The sequence below is a fragment of the Triturus cristatus genome, chromosome 6 (assembly GCF_964204655.1).
Source record: "Triturus cristatus chromosome 6, aTriCri1.1, whole genome shotgun sequence".
NCBI lineage: Eukaryota > Metazoa > Chordata > Amphibia > Caudata > Salamandridae > Triturus > Triturus cristatus.
The window spans coordinates 1,829,994,243-1,830,007,321 of record NC_140589.1 but is presented as its reverse complement, the minus strand read 5'-3'; the positions used below and the strand labels follow the sequence as shown (position 1 = coordinate 1,830,007,321).

Sequence of the window (13,079 nt, the reverse complement as noted above, 5' to 3'; positions counted from 1 at the left end):
ATGGCCATGTCTAAACTGGGGTGGTGTAGTGGGCAAAAGAACGATGGATTTAACCCAGATCTCTTGACTGGGGGAGAATGTATGCATTGTCAGCATTCCGTCCATCATTTGTTTGTTGTAACGCTTTTTGCCCTAAGTGGAATGGGTATTCCCAGACGTGGGACCCGTGCTCACTACGCCACTGGAGTCAAGCTATCCTGGCTGATGACGGCTGATAGCCAGAAACCGGTCCTAGGATGCTTGATTCCGGTCCAGGGAAGACATGGCTTGGCAGTTCGGGCTGGACTGTTCCCATGAGGCACAGGGTCAAGACTGATTTGCATATGGCCATGTCTAAACTGGGGTGGTGTAGTGGGCAAAAGAACGATGGATTTAACCCAGATCTCTTGACTGGGGGAGAATGTATGCATTGTCAGCATTCCGTCCATCATTTGTTTGTTGTAACGCTTTTCGCCCTAAGTGGGATGGGTATTCCCAGACGTGGGACCCGTGCTCACTACGCCACTGGAGTCAAGCTATCCTGGCTGATGACGGCTGATAGCCAGAAACCGGTCCTAGGATGCTTGATTCCGGTCCAGGGAAGACATGGCTTGGCAGTTCGGGCTGGACTGTTCCCATGAGGCACAGGGTCAAGACTGATTTGCATATGGCCATGTCTAAACTGGGGTGGTGTAGTGGGCAAAAGAACGATGGATTTAACCCAGATCTCTTGACTGGGGGAGAATGTCTGCATTGTCAGCATTCCGTCCATCATTTGTTTGTTGTAACGCTTTTCGCCCTAAGTGGGATGGGTATTCCCAGACGTGGGACCCGTGCTCACTACGCCACTGGAGTCAAGCTATCCTGGCTGATGACGGCTGATAGCCAGAAACCGGTCCTAGGATGCTTGATTCCGGTCCAGGGAAGACATGGCTTGGCAGTTTGGGCTGGACTGTTCCCATGAGGCACAGGGTCAAGACTGATTTGCATATGGCCATGTCTAAACTGGGGTGGTGTAGTGGGCAAAAGAACGATGGATTTAACCCAGATCTCTTGACTGGGGGAGAATGTATGCATTGTCAGCATTCCGTCCATCATTTGTTTGTTGTAACGCTTTTCGCCCTAAGTGGGATGGGTATTCCCAGACTTGGGACCCGTGCTCACTACGCCACTGGAGTCAAGCTATCCTGGCTGATGACGGCTGATAGCCAGAAACCGGTCCTAGGATGCTTGATTCCGGTCCAGGGAAGACATGGCTTGGCAGTTCGGGCTGGACTGTTCCCATGAGGCACAGGGTCAAGACTGATTTGCATATGGCCATGTCTAAACTGGGGTGGTGTAGTGGGCAAAAGAACGATGGATTTAACCCAGATCTCTTGACTGGGGGAGAATGTCTGCATTGTCAGCATTCCGTCCATCATTTGTTTGTTGTAACGCTTTTCGCCCTAAGTGGGATGGGTATTCCCAGACGTGGGACCCGTGCTCACTACGCCACTGGAGTCAAGCTATCCTGGCTGATGACGGCTGATAGCCAGAAACCGGTCCTAGGATGCTTGATTCCGGTCCAGGGAAGACATGGCTTGGCAGTTCGGGCTGGACTGTTCCCATGAGGCACAGGGTCAAGACTGATTTGCATATGGCCATGTCTAATCTGGGGTGGCGTAGTGGGCAAAAGAACGATGGATTTAACCCAGATCTCTTGACTGGGGGAGAATGTCTGCATTGTCAGCATTCCGTCCATCATTTGTTTGTTGTAGCACATAACTCCTATCAGCATGATTTCATTCAGCGCCACACAGTTCCACGCAACACCATTCCATTCCACACACTACCATTCTACACCACACAATTCGACAACACACCTCATAATTCAACTCAACAACACACATATGCACAACACACCACATACATCCAATCCACGCCACAGAATAACACATAATCCTATCAAATTCAACAGCACGCCACGTAGTTAAACTCCACCATACCACTACACAACACAAAATACCATTCCACATAATTCCACTCCATAACACAGAATCCCAGGCAAGGTTTTAAAAACAAAAACATAAACAAAAATAATTTCATGAGCAATGCCAATAGCTCCAACTTTAACAATGCCGAGACCATTGCTTTGTAAATGCTTGTTGTGACTCCAAAGACTCAGCACTTCGGAGGGAGTGACAACCTCCTGGGATGGCCTCTGTCTCTGTAATGTTTTTGACGAACACTGTGTGCGTCGCCTTGTGCATTTACTATGCAGGCGGGTTGAGGGGGCTCATTTCTCGACGGGGAGCCAATTAAGACTGATCAGGAATAGGGTACGATGATCCCACCTTCTGGGGCGCAATATTAATCCAGCCGTGACAATACGTCATGTTACAAGCAGATGCATAGCACACATTCTGCCATCAGCGTGTCTTCTTGGCACTTTCAGGGGGTGGGGGTTTGGCACATGGTCTGGGCTTCCTTTCGCAGACTGGAGCCAGACTCAGCCCGTGACGAGGCGCTATAGGCGCTGTGCAGATGGCGGAGTCTGACTCGCGGGCTGTGCTGTGTGCCCGCGGGGTCTGCCGCCTGAGGATGGCATTCGATGGCACCTATCGCGAGACTCCGCCCAGTGCTGCTGTGCCCCCCCCCCCCCCCGTGCCTTTGAACTCCGACCCTGTGTGTTTCTTTGGTACCAGAGATGTGCAAACAGCCCGTCTAATTGGCACAATTACCCGGGTCTGCAGCTGTCGGGTCTGCCAGGCTGCCCCTCCCCGGCGGCTGGGAGGGGGGGAGGGGGGGGGGCGCAGGCAGTGGGCGTGTCCAGACCAGGGAGCAGGTGGGCCCGCTCATGTGCAATATGATTGCCTTTAACAGGCTGAATATCGGCGACCCCCAAGTGCACCAGCAGCGCCTGCTGTAGGCAAAATAATGTAATCCCTCATCGAGCGCCCACCGGCGGGGTGACGTCAGGACAGACCCGTCACCTGTAGGCGAATCCCTGCACATCTGTATGCTATCACAGATTAGCGTGCATTGATAGCTGTATACCTTAGAACCTCACACGTGTACTTGAAAATATGCACACAGGTAATCCGTATTAGTGACAATGGGTATATCTGTACACGCGCATATATGTAGACCTGGAAATATGTATACCTGTACATACGCATATATAGACCTGGGAATGTGTATGTCTGTTTACCTGTATCTTCAGACACTCGTATCTCTGGATATCTGTGTATACCTGTACATCTGCAAATCTGTATGCTTGTATTTCTGTACCTCTGTATCTAAGGCATAGACAGGCACGTGTGTATGTCTGTACACACTAAAACCTGCATATCCGTATACCTCGGTACCTATGTATATACGTCTGTACCTGCATAGCTGTAAAGCTGTGTGCCTACACGTCTGTCTATTTGTAGACATGTGTGCGTGTACATTTGTATACCTGCATACACTTATAAATGTATACATATATATGAATACCTTCACACGTGTATATCTTCATCTGTGTACACATGTCTGTTTATATGTAAACCTGCACACTTGTAGGCCTGTGTACCTGTAGATATATATATCTGTAGTCTATATACCTGCATGAACATCTACACCTGTATACTTAAACATACCTACACATCTGTAAAGCTTTACAGGTTTGCACCTATATATCTGCACACCTTCACACCTATAATTGTGTATAATTTAGACACCTGACCTATAACACTTCATACTTGCATCTCAATCTACTTGAACCTTTCTGCACCTGAATACTAGTATAAATGTACAAGTCCATATACGTATAACTCCATAACAACATATTATATACCTACATCAATGTATAGCTGTATTTCTGTATACCTATACACAGGGACCCTGGAATTATGCAGCAGGGTTGAGTACATTATGCAGCAAGAAAAAGCAGGTGAAGTGGCCCAGTGCAGTTCATTTTTTAAAGTATTACTTACTTTTTGTGACGTCTGTACACATGTCAACACTGCCTGTGCACCAGTTTAACACCCACAGACAACAAGAAGCAACAGAAGGGTGCCCAGCCATCTTTCTCCTCTGAGAAACAACACTTGTTGCTCCGTTTCTAATAACTGTCGATCCGACTGAGCTTTTTGCTGAAATCGACAGATTATGCAGCAGATGATGGATTATGTGGCAAATGCAGTAAATCAACAACTATGCAGAAAACACTGCAGCCGCAGAATCGCATAATTCCAGTGGCCCTGCCTATTTACCTGTGAATCTGCATACCTGCACATCTGTATATTTAATTACCCGTATCCCAGCATCCCTGCATCTCGGAGTGCTAGCATACATGTATATTTGTGCATCTGTATATGTTACTATTCTATAAGTTGGGATCTCTGATCTCAATATATATGCATCTTGGTTCGCGTGTGCATCCGTGTCCCTGCAAACCCACAGACTCATCGTGTCCTTACACAACACATAGGTACGCGCAGCTGGTAGAGACACGGTGAACACCTGTGTGGGACACATACTGGGTGTGGTGCTTCCAGTTCTTGCAGGGCATTAAAACATAAACAGCTATGCATGATGTCTGTGGGTCAATGAGCCAGGGGCTAGACAATTAAATAAATACAATGGAAAATCTCACTCCATTGGTGTGATGAAAGGTGTTCCACTCTACATGCCTGCTCTTAAACCTGTGCTGTGTCATCCAGGAAGATGCCTGCCTCTGGGGCATAGAGAAACTGGAAGAGGCCAGGTATGCCTAGTTAAAGAAATGACATCATTCCTGCTGTTGTCCTCCCATTTTCCCTCTCTGATTCTGCTGACTTTAAAACTCTATGCCCTTTACCACTGCTAAACAGTAGTAAAACGCCTGAATTACCTCCTCCTCCAAACAGGTGCTGTATGTTGGAATTTCATATTTAGCTTAGTTAACTTCCATATAACTCCATTGTAAACATTGTATAAAAAACACCTCTGGCATGGAAAGTTAAATATCACACATGGGCACCAGTGTGAGCTTACAGCACCCACATATGTGACATAAAATGATATGGCTACCCTTAGCACCACTGACTGCTCTGCCTGGGCTGCAGTTTAAATGCACTACATTAACACATGGCTTGAAAATTGCCGAAGGCCTATTTTTATATATTCACAAGTCACCTTCTAATGTGCCTTATTGGCGCACTGGATAGGTGCAAATATTTACAACAGGGAACACTACATATTGAATTTAGTGTGCCCACACAGTTCAATAAAAAACACAAATCTAGTTTTACGGTGTAGGCTGGGCTAGTTTTTCAATGACCAGGTTTAGGAGTGATTAAACTATTGATCCTACATCTGTCCTTGGGAAAATGCTAGAGAAATAATTCAAAGTCATTTTTCCACAACATTTTAAATATCTGGTAAATGGCGAAATCAGATTTTTGATAACATTAGTGGAAAAGTAAATTTATGAAAATGTTCTTTCGGCTCCACGAGCCAGAATTGGCTTAACACCAGTCTTGCCACTGATACACACCCATAGCTGGGAGAGTTGATGGCCATGGCTCAGATGGCAATGGCCTTCCTCTGAGCCCAGGATTTTCAGGGTGGCGTTAACCTCTAACGACTTAGCCACGACTAAATATTTGGAAGTGGGCAGGAACACCTGGCAGAGCAAACTATAGCCTTGACACCTCTTGACAGCTGGAAATGCCAAAGAGGCCTCCTCATATTCATTCCTAGACCCTCGTAGCCAGCCTAGTTCCAGTCACAGTGGTGAAGAGAACCCTTTTGGAACATGGTAGGTAGGACAAGAGCTTATAGGAGAGTGACTAGGGAGCTGAAGAGAGGCCTGCCCGATGGCAGAAGGGTTCTGCCATTTGGAAACGGGCTGCTGGCTAATTTTATTAAAGGGCAAAGAGGACATGCTGCAAAAGGGAGGGGGGCATAGGGCAAGAAATTAGCCATGATTGGGTAGGGAAACTTCTCCAATCACTGGTTAGTGCATAGGATGTGAATCGCTCCGCACCACCACCTGAAAACCATCCTGGACCTGGGAGAGTTCCATCTGAAGAATAAGGTCTTGCCAGTAGAAATAATACTCCTGACTCCTACTGGAAGAAGAGGACTCATTTAAGGACTCCTGACTGCTGCTTTTACCAGGAGACTCGAATTGCACTTTAGGGGTCAACGTGAATGGCCTTCTGTTTACATGCTTTAAGGACAAATAAAGCAGATGGACTCCTGGCCCCAAGAGGGCCCAGCTGATCTCAGAAGTCTGGACCCTCTAGGAGACCTGGCTGGGGAGAGACCTGGTGCCCAGGAGCCTGCCCTGAAGAGCCAGGGACTAAAAGACTGACCAGAAGAAACTTTCCCAGCAGTTAAAAAAAAGTGGGAGTTAGCTATGTTTTCCATTTCTGGAGGACCTGGATTAGTGAGGCCTGCCCAGGGAAGTGGCACCAGAGATGGACAAAAAATAAACAGATTTGTCACTCAGAGCTGTTTGCCGTGCAGAAAATGAGTTCAGTGGGATCTCACGGTAAAGGTACCGAGCCTTGTGGAGGAGCCCTGCCCAGCTATGGCTTCCAGTAATGTGCTGCAGGAGGATTTTGAGACAAAAAAAGTGATTACGTCCAATGCTAAAACCTTGCACTGGAGCCAGTTGGCAAATCGATCCAACATGTGATGCGACCTCGGCAGCAACAAAATTCAGCTTTGCCCTGCTCAGAGCTTTTGGTACCAAAACCAACAGCTTCAGCGGGTTCTCAACAATGACATACCCGACTTCAAAGTACCATCTTCAACCTTGTCCCCTGAAGGATTTTGACTTCCATTTCATTGACTAAATCTGAAGGTAAACTATTTGAGTGGCCTTGGTGTATTCGCTCTCCGCACCATCACAGTCAGCCTGAAATCACTACTAGGTCCTGGTCAACTGCAAACTATTGTTTTCCAATGCCGATGTACTATTTCTAGACACTTTTTGCCTCAAAACTTTAACATTTATATCTGTGGTTTCTCTTATCCAATCTTAATGATCTTGGAGTCTGTTTGTTCATTGCTGATTAATTTGTTCTCTGGTTTGATGATTTAATTTCAGAATGTTATTCTTTTGTGTTCATTAGTTTGAAACTGTTGGCACTGCTTAAACTTAACACGCAGTTCTCTGGGGATCTCCTGCTGTTTGTGCCGCATACATATACATATACCAGAGGGTGATCAGAGATTTCTCAAAACCGTGTTTTGATCTTATTAAATGGGGCTTATTAAGTTTACAGGGGTCACCTCCTCCCAGATTAGCATCCCATGTGCCAGCTCTTGGTTTATTGGTACCATAGGATGCTAGAAGGCTGTGTAGAAGCACTGGGATGAAAGTTTATTTTATTCATAAGGCACCGTATTCCACTGATGAGGGCTGACCAGGTGGAACAAGTAGAAGTGAGGATGGGCACATGTAGGAGTGGGAAAAGTGAGGACGTGGGCAGTGTGCAAGGGTCACGTGTGGGAATGTATGGACAAGGTCTGGGTCGTCCATGTATGGCAGAGGTGGTACATGGGTGGTTTTAAACACCACAGCCAGTAGTCAAAGGCCAGTGAGAAGATAAAGGCGGGAAGAAGAGCGGTGGTTTTGCCCAGGAGTGGGAAAGCTTAGTCTACGAGTGGGAAATGGAAAGATCAGCCGCTTCATTGGGTAGAATTGAAGGACAATGAGAATACAAATACATATTTCCAAATGCCCAGTTTCTTTTTTCTTTGTCAGGAGTTTTATATAGCGCGAACGTGACTCGAAGGTGTCAGAGCGCTTTACATGAGCACCAGTTCCATTACAGACAGACACATTCATTTTTAGGCATGGGGAGAATAAGTGATGTGCCCAGAATCATAGGATGTTTGAGGCTCCAGCCAAGACACAAATCTCATACCCCAGCTTCAAAGTCGGCTGCCCTAGCCGTTAAGCCACACCCTCTACCTCTGTTGTTTGGTGGAATCAAACTATTTGAACATCTGAAATGTCTGAATGTTTAAACTGAAGATACCTCTCTGCCTTCAGATTGGCCATCAGACGTCACCAGTCAGAGGGGCGGGGTCCAGTGCCTCTGTTCTCTACCATGGCCCTCGCTCCTGTGTAAGTGGTCATTGGTGGAGGAGGTGAGAGACGGAAGAGCGCGTCACTCTTGGTGCAATCCGAGTACAAGGTGCATCCTGACAAGCTACTGCTGGTCTCAGCCTCATCTCTGAATAATACACAAGGACCTTCCCCGTGTGAAAACGTACAGCTGTATTTACTCCTATGAGGCGTTAGTGTAACCGCAACCTGCGGCAGCCATATTGTTTTGCTGATGCTAACACTGCCCACAGGAAGTGCCCCCCTCTGGCGTGCAGCTGCATCTGCAACTTGGCTTCCGAAGTGCGAGAACTGAGAAGAGCTTGTTCACATGACACTGGTTACATATTTGCAACTATCTGAAGGCCATGGTCTCTGCATCCCATGACTGCTGACGAGGCTCCTGCTGGCGCCTATTGCAAGAAACAGACACCCGGCCAGGCTCGCAGCGTGAGCAATCTTAAGGGACAGCTTTCCACCCTCCCTTCTGTCTGTTGACGAGCTTGCTCCACTAACCATGCGAGGGGAAACCGTGGTCGATTACACCAGCGAGTCACAAATTTTTTATTTTTTTATTTTGTCCAAAAAAAAACCGTTTAGACTCCGCCTGGCTTGGGAGCAGGTTTTCTTCACATTCCGACACTATTTACTTTTTAGCACCAATCAGCTTTGATAAAGCATTTTCAAGTTTGTTTAGTTCTAGGCCAGGTCACTTCCTGTAATACTGAGCACGCCCCTGCTGGGCCCTTAGAACGCAGAGTCCTGGAGACTGTCTTGGCGGCGGCAGCACCGGAACCAATGCTTTATTAAAATGATGGAAACCTAATGGAGAGTTCCCACATGAAGATACGTTTATTATTTAAAAAGATTAAAGGCAGAAGTTCCCTTTTAACCCTATTCATACCCAGTGCCCCTAAGTGGGGCAGATCTATAGATGGATGAAGTTTATCACTGGCAGTGGCGGCTCCTCCGCTAAGGCGGAGGAGCGTCGCCCCACTGCTTTCACCAGGGGAAATAAAGGACAAATACAATGAGAATAAGTCGTTGTTAATATTATTTTATGTGTTCCGACTGCGGCAGCTTGGAGGGGCGGGGAGGGGCTGCTCTGCTTCCAGAGCAGGGGGAGGAGTAGTGGACACTCTGTAAAGTGCGCATGAATGTTTGGCCGGCCGTCTCGGGCCGGCCAAATATTCATGCACACTTTGCATGTTCTCTACCCAGGCTGCATTACAGCCTGAGTGGAGAACACGGCCAGGCTCCCACTCCATGGCTGAGCGCAGAACCATGGCGCACAGACCAAGCACAACGCTGCATTGCAGCATTGTGATGGCTTTGGGGAGCCTGGGTGCTTCCTGTTCCGGCCGGAGCGGAGGGTGGACAACGAGGGACAACGAGGAGAGACACGGCAAGGAGGCAAGTTTATTTTTTCTTAACCCCCTTCTCTACCCCACCCCATGTGAACAGAGGGCAGGATGAACTAGAGACAGAGGGGCATATTTACAAGGGGATTTTACTACAGGAACATCACTTTTTTTGACGTTCCGGTGGCACAATGACCTGCACCATATTTACAAAGTGACGTTCGGCCACTTTGGATGACTTAACGCCACTTTGTAAATATGGTTCAGTTTCACGCTGGTATCTGCGTGAAAGGGGTGTGCAATGGGTGTTGCTGTGGGCGATCCACCCCATCACCCATTGCTTTTTGACACTGCCCCAGATTCACAGGGATGTGTAAATCTGAGGCAGTGCCAAAAACGAACGCGATGTAAAGACAGGGGTTGGGTTAGTGCAACGAGGAGAAATACTTTTATTTCTCCTTGTATTTCCTCTTTCTAAGTGTGCTGCATTCTGCAGCACACAGAAAGAGCAAATTGCCTTTAAAGATTGTTTATGTGCAGGAAGGCATCCCATTTCCTTGTGAATATACTCCAGCGAATGGAGGGCTAAGGAAGGATCCTCTAGACAGTGACACACCCACACTGTGGGAAGAGCCCTGCGCGCACCACTGTCTGTGCCTCTCCAGGAGAAGCATAACTTGTTTAGGTTTTCTATCCAGAATAAATTATTTACATAATATCTTAGTGGGTGATGTAATATTCAGAAGCTGTGTTATTAATTTATTGCTTGAATTTATTTTACAAGCTGTGTGCTCAAATGGCTGTGGATTCCAATTCCAATGCAATTCGTCCTCCCAAACAACATTTTATGAAAGCTGTGGCTACAGGGGTGAAAAGGGGGAGTAATGGGCAAGTGAGAGGAAGACAATTAATAGCCTTCACTCACCCACTATTGTTCCATGCAGAAATTGTCTTAACAATTTGAGAATTACAAAACAGGTGAATATCAGATTAAACCTTTAAAGCACTTTAAAATCTCAGATATTGATACGTATGTGACTGCATACATTTTACCTTCTCTGTTGAAAAATATGCTTCACCAGAGATAATCACTGTGAATTATTCTGAGAGAACCAATCAACAGTCCATAATCTGGCAACTAAGAACTATATTTGTGTTTTAAGTAAGGGTGAACATTTTCCAGTGCTTTTAAGAGGAAGGATTGCATTTTGAGTGCTCTGAATAGTAACTAGTTTTCATGTCTTAATGAAAAATAATATACAAATGGTACGGAATGCAGGAGAACCTTTACAATTGTAGTGGTATCTGTTTTGCATAACTGCCGATTGTACTATCCTCCTCATCCTCCAAAATTTGTTTTTTGATGTCATTTTGTTCAATGTGTATTTTTATTCAATAAATTACCTCAAAACTATATTTGCCCTGAGGAAGGGTGAAGAAGATGGTGGTGCCGAAACACTGCAGACATTTAATCTATATGTTTTAAGGTCTCTTGACACCCCTATGTAATATTTGAATGTTAAATGGTTAATTAAGCTGTAGGATTTACATTCCCTCTCTGTTGTGTAGCTCATTCACAACATTGGAGATAGAACATAAATCGGAAGTGGAATATCAGATCAACGCTGAATACTTCTTGAGTTTCATGCCCAATATATGACCAAACCCGCTTGTTGGCTGAAGGCCTAAGAGTAAGACACAGCAGCGCACAGGAATTATTCTGAGAGCTGGACTGAAAAACGTCACCCACACAAATACAGATCAACATCACCCAGATCCACCAGTCTCACCAGCATGAGGATTTACACCCTCCGAGACACTAGAGAAAGTCTACCGATGTCTACCAGACTTGATGTTAGTCAAGCAGCAGGGGAGCGAAATTGGTAGAAGCCTTAGAGTGATGATGTTGAATGAGATAGAAACACGCCTTCATCCGGCCAGGTAAGTTATAAACAATGATTTGGGAAGCAGCAGTGTCACCTTTTCTTTGACGCAATGCATAATTCAAGTAATATGTGCTCCAGATATGGACACAACACCGTCAACCTTGATGCCAGTTTTTAGGTCTCGCCTGACCCAGCGCATGCGCTGGTCTGGCGAGACTTATTGAGAGGGCTCCAAAAAGTGCTACCAGGCCAGCCTAGTGCTACAGTGCATGTGAGCGGGCGCGCGCGCCGGGCTTTATCGCAATTACTTTCGCGGCCGCGCGGCCGCTTTGATGTGTGATCGTGATCGCGATCACTTTCACTTTTGCGGCCGCTTTACATAGCCAATAGGTCTCGCTTTTGGGACCTTATAAGTATTTAGTTATGCAACTGTTGCATGGCTAAACACTTATAAGGTCCCAAAGGCGAGACCTATTGGCTATGCCAATGCTTGTTTAAGAGTATCACCAGAAAACAATAATGGTGTGGTGTCGGTTCTGAAGAGATGCTGATAAATTCAGTTAAAGGAGATTTTAGTATTTGTTCCTTGCAAACTTAATGCACACCTCTCTGAATAATTACCCTGTGTGTGGGACTGAGGGAGTATGTTTCTAGTATTTAACAATACACTTGCCAAATACAGCATGGAGATTCATGAGGCCATCACAGATGGGGGGGTGTCTCGGCCAAAGGTTGCAAAAGGGTCATTTTAGAAAGCCAGGCCCAGACATTTGACTCGAGAGGACCAGATTTGTTCTCGGGACCCCTCTGGTCAAATGTCCTGACCTGGTCTCCAATAATGGTGGCTGCCTGTTACAGCCTCCCCCTTTTTGAAACCCGGCAATATAATGGCCTCTCTCCAAGAAGGGGTTTGTTGGACTACTGCCCGTAAAATCCAAATTTCAGGATTAGAGTTGTATGTGTTAATATGGAAATCGATACATACATAGATGAAAATGAAATATCGTCTTTATTAACAGAATCGCCTGTTGTGAACTCTACATCAACCTCGAATCACAAATATGTAGTTAGGCAGGCCCTGAGACCTAGACCTGGGGATTGCTGATTGATAGGTCACAGGTGGGAGGGTGTGTAGCTGGCAGGCAAACACTCAGGGGCAGATTTACAGAGCCCTTGCGCCGCCAGTGCATCACGTTGCGTGACGCACCGGTGGCGCAGGCTGCTAAGTGATATTTACAAGAACAGGTAAAGTCACCCTGCGTCACTTAACCTGTGCTTGTAAATATCACCCCTGTTCACGCAACACTTTGCGTGTTAGGGGCGTGACATGGGTGTTGCTGTGGGTGTTCCCACGCAACACCCATATCCACTGATGCATTTCCAGATTTACGAAAAATCGTAAATCTGGAAATGCGTCAGAATGCTACGCCACCTTAGGGGTGGCGTAGCGAGGTGCAACGTGGAAAAATGTTTTCATTTCTCCTCGTTTTTTTCCTCTTTCAATGTGTGCTGCATTCTACAGCACACATTGGAAGAGGAAATCACCTCAATTGATTGTTTTTGTGCAGGAAGGTGCTCCTTTCTGCACAAAAACAATCTCCCCACGACGCAGGCATCCTTACACCGGTGCATGGCAGCAGTTTGTGCGCCAGCACAGGTAGAAGCACAGAGATGCGACATATTGTTGTAAATATGTCGCATCCCGGTGCTTCGAAACTAACGCAGCATGAAGCAGCAAAATGACTTATGGCACCACGCTGCGTTAGTTTCCTGTAGATCTGCCCC

The 13,079-nt window shown here is 46.5% G+C and overlaps 1 protein-coding gene across 2 annotated transcripts in view; it reads right to left on the bottom strand.

The window, feature by feature from the left end:
* The window catches only part of DPYSL5 (dihydropyrimidinase like 5), a 330,106-nt gene that overhangs the window by 221,729 nt on the left and 95,298 nt on the right, over positions 1-13,079 (bottom strand). The window lies entirely within an intron of this gene.